Source organism: Galeopterus variegatus, unplaced genomic scaffold (genome assembly GCF_000696425.1).
Source record: "Galeopterus variegatus unplaced genomic scaffold, G_variegatus-3.0.2 Scaffold1919, whole genome shotgun sequence".
In the NCBI taxonomy this organism is placed as follows: Eukaryota; Metazoa; Chordata; class Mammalia; order Dermoptera; family Cynocephalidae; genus Galeopterus; species Galeopterus variegatus.
In genome coordinates, this window is record NW_007728030.1 from 315,471 (window position 1) to 320,121 (window position 4,651).

Sequence of the window (4,651 nt, forward strand, 5' to 3'; positions counted from 1 at the left end):
CCCCAGGTGGTGCACTGTAGCAGTGCGCCACCGGGCCAGCCCCACATGAAATTTTACTGTTAAAAAGCCTTGCTGATTAGGTAGGCAAAAACTATTTTAATATGACTTTATGCTTTTCTTGTTTGCTAATAAGGTGGAATTATTTTCAAAGATTTATTTGCTATTTATAGTCATTCTTTTATGAATTGCCTGTTCATACCATTTTTATATTGTGGTGTTCAGTGATTTTATTATTAATTTGCAAGAGTTTTCTCTATATAAAGAATATTAATACTTTACTATATTTGTTGCAAATTTTTTTCCGGCCTATCATTTACCTTTTCATTTTGCATGTAGTGTTTTTTATATGTTTAACATGCAGAAATTTTAATTTTTAGATAGTGAATTTACCAAGTTTTTTCTCTTCTGGCTTCTTTCATTGTGATTTTATATTTAGAAAGTGACTCCCTGTCTTGATAGCTGAGGCATGTTAATCTATTTTTTCTTATGAGTGTTTTAGCTTTATTTTTTTACATTAAACTCATCTGGTATTGAATTTATCCTGGGTTAAGCTGTAAGACATAATTCTAACCATTTTTCTTGAGAGTTACCAATCATTTCAGTAGCATGTATTATGTTATCTTTTCTTATCAGTTTGCAAGAAACCACCTTTATCATACACTAAGTTTTTACATCTACTAGGGTCATTACTAAGTTATCTAATCTTGTGTGTCTGATCTAGCTTTTGAGCCTTGCATGTATGCATTGCTTTGAAAAAATTTTCTATTCTCAGAATACATTTTAAAATCTAGTTGAGTGAGTTCCTCCTCATTAATCTTCTTTTGCAAAACAGTTCTTAGTTATTTTGGTCATCTATTCTATTAAATCAATTCTCATAAATCAGAATTATCTACAAAATAAAGTCCTATTAGAATTTTGATTGGAACTGCACTGAACAAGTATGAATTTGAGAGCACAGGAACAGCTGGCTTGTTAGGTGGTAAGAACCCAGACTGGGGAACTGAGGGCCCGGGTCATTGTAAGCATCTACATGCATGGGCAGATGTGCAGGTGGGTCTTTTATCTCAGCATTTTCAGGCTGGGCAGCTTCGTCAGCAGCAGGGTGGGAGCCCCTCGGGGGCAGTGTGAGGTGACGCCATGGGCAAAGCAGAGCAGAGGCCACTGTGTCTTTATGTTGACCACACCCCAACTGGCTCCAGCTCCATCTTCCCACTGAACTTCACACTCTGAATGTGGCCTCTCAAACATGCCCCGCCCCTCCGGAGGCGCCATCATCTCTGCCATCCCTCCACATCTCCAGGATGCCACCATGGCTCACCGCCCACGATCACTCCATTGCCATCCAGATCTAGTGCCAGGCCCTCCTCTCACTTGCCCCTCTCTCCTCTCACTTGCCCCTCTCGCTCCCTTGTCTGAGCTTCCATCACCTCCAGCCTGGGTCCCCATGACCACCTCCTATGGTCTCCCCTTTCCTTTCTCTTGGGAGCAACAGAAGGATGTCCTAAAATAAGAATGGGTGCATGAAGCCTTCTCTCACTTCCCACCACAGTGAACACCATCCCCTTATAACAGCCACCATGTTCCTTCTCCGACCTCTGGCAGCTCATCCCCCTCCAGCTGCTCCAACAGGAGCTCACTTCTATCCCAGGGCCTCCACCAGAACATTCCACCCCCAGAGCTCAGGTCTCAGGTTGCCATTGAAAAGTCACCTGCCACAGAGAGGCTTTCCTGACCACCGCTACTGTGTAAAATAACCCCTCTCCCAGCCATTCTCTATTTCCTCACCCTGCTTTGCTTCCTTCATAGTCTTTCAATAGCTAACATTATATTTATATATCTTGTGGTTAAAGGAGCAGGAAGTATCTACCTACTTGTTTACTGTTTCTCTCTCTAGAACTGTACAGTAGCCACTAGCCACACGTGACTCTTTGAACTGCAATTAATACTTGTATGTGGAATCTAAAAACGTCAATCTCGTAGACGCAGAGTAGAAGTGAGGCTGCCAGAGACTGGGAAAGGTAGTGGGTAGGGGAGGACAGGGAGAGGTTGGTCAGTGGGTCCAAAGTTATGCTTTGATAGGAGTAATAAGTTCTAGCCTTTCACTGTACAGCAGGGTAAGTGCAGTTAGCAATAATTTATTGTATATTCCAAAATAGCTGGAAGAGAGGATTTTTAATGTTCTTTTTTTTTCCTTTTTGTCTTTTTTCGTGACCGGCAACGGATGGCAACCCTCAGTGTCGTGCCCGTACCAGACCGGGACCGGCAACGGGATCGCAGCCCTCGGCGTTGCGCCCGCACCTCGCTCAGCCAGTGAGCAGCCAGTCTGTATGTGGGATCCGAACCCTCGGCGGGAGCGCCGCCGCGCTTCCCAAGCGGCGCACTGTAGCAGTGTGCCACCGGGCCGGCCCGGATTTTTAATGTTCTTACCACAAAGAAATAATAAATGTCTGAGGTGATGAATATGCTAAGTACCCTAAATTGATTATTATACATTGTATATATGTAAATTGATTATTATACATTGTATACATGTACCAAAAATCACACTGTACCATATAAATATGTACAATTATTATGTGTCAATAACTAAAAGGAAAAAAATAAAAAATTTACTTCCTCATGTGGCCAGTGACTATTGTATTAAAATAGCTCAGGATATTTTTGTCATTGTGGGAAGTTCTAGTAGACAGTGCTTTTCTAGAATAGGAACTCCATGAAGGCAGAAACTTTTCACTGTGATTTCCCCAGAGCCTAGAACACTGTTATCTGAATACCCCTTGATGGCACAAAAAGTGATTTATTCATGCAGTCAACAAACACTGATCAAGCACCTAGTAGGGCCAGATGTGGTTCTAGGGGCCGAGGACACAGCAGTGGACAGACAGAAATCGCTGCTCTTGCAGAGCTCACTATGGAGAAAAGTCAAGAAGGGAAGAGGATAGGGGTGGTGGAGCAGGGTCGACCTGTGAGTTTAACAGAGTGGTCGGGGACTCCCTCCATGAGAAGGTGACAGTGGTGCATTTGGATGTAGTGAAGACAAGAAGGAGAAAGACTTTATGAAACACAGAGGAGGCCGTACTTAATTTTGTGGGGAAGGGTCAGAAAGGGGTGGATAAAGGTTTTGCAGGGGAAGTAACTTTCTTCTTCTTAGAAATAGGTGCCGCGGGACCAAGTGAGCAGCCCGAGGCGGTGGCGGCCGAGGACGGGACGGTGACGATGCAGAGGCGGAGAGGGAGAGGCCCGGCCCAGCCCAGCCCTGTGAGTGACCCCCGACCCGGCCCTGCTCGCAGGGCGGATGCCCACCCGGCTTCCGCCTGCCCCACCGGGCCACTCACCAGCCCCGGGGCTGCCTCCATTTTCTCAGGTGGTGGCGGCTCCGCCCCGGCTTGGCCAGGCCTGTCCTCCTCGCCCGGCTTGGCTCCTCACTGAGCTTTCACACTTGCTTGCCCTGGCGCAGGGCTTCCCAGGGCCTGCGGGCCGGCCTCCCCTCCCACTCCCTCCGCGGTTCTCTGGCGGGCCTGGTGGCGTGGGGTGTCCCTGGCCAGCATTGGGAGGGCAGGGAAGTCACTCCACCGCGCCCTGGGCTCTGGCCCCCAGTAAATTTCCTGTTACCAGGAGGCAGATACCATCTCTGCGGCCACCAGTTCGGAAAAACACCTAACCGATTTCTGGTTAGGAATAGTGTGGTCGGAGCGTTCCCGAGTTTGCTTGAACCTGCCGGAGAGCTGACTGTGGGTGGACACCAGAGTCAGTCCGTGCCGGGGGGATTCAAAGGTGAACTGTGTGTGGCAGGCTCCTCCCCCGAGGAGCTCACACTCTGGTGTGGGAGATAAGACAAGTACACAAATAACCGTGATACCAGGAGGAAGGTGATAAGTCCCAAGAAAGATCTACACAGTGCTACAAAGGCACCCAGAGCGACTGGTCATCTGCGCCTAGCAGAAACCTGGAAGACTTCCTGGGCGAGGTGGTGCCGAGCAGGGTCATGAAGGCCCGGCTGATAGACGAGGGTTGCAGAAGACACGTCCCAGCCCAGCCTAGTGCGCACAGAGCGCAGAGACATCCGGCTAGGGAGGCAGAGACTGAGCAGAAAACACACACCCTGCGGGGCCGCCACTGCAAGATCCAGCAGCCAAGCCTAGTGCGCACAGAGTGGAGAGACATCCGGCTAGGGAGGCGGAGACTCAGCAGAAAACACACACCCTGTGGGGCCGCCACTGCATGATCCAGCAGCCCGGGCCAGAGCGCACGGAACAGGGAGAAGTCCTGCATGGGAAGTGGAAGCTCAGCAGAGACCACACGCCCTGCAGTACCGCCCCATGATCCAGCAGCCCAGCAGAGTCCAAGCTGACCAGAGAGGTGGCTCCCCGGAGAGGCTCCAAGACCCGAGGCAACCACACACACAAGGCACTAGAGGCCAACTGAGCAGTCACGGAGGTAGCCATACCAAATTGGCAACCACAGCAACATCTTAGTTAGTCAATAGTCTCAAACCAGTGGACTGTGAAACCCCATGCCACAATGAATAAACATCAAAGGAAAGATACCAGAAATACAAAAAATCAAGAAAGTACACCACCAAAAGTTAATAAATCTCAAACTCTAGATCCTATAGAACAAGAAGCCCTTGAAATGACTGACAAGGAATTTC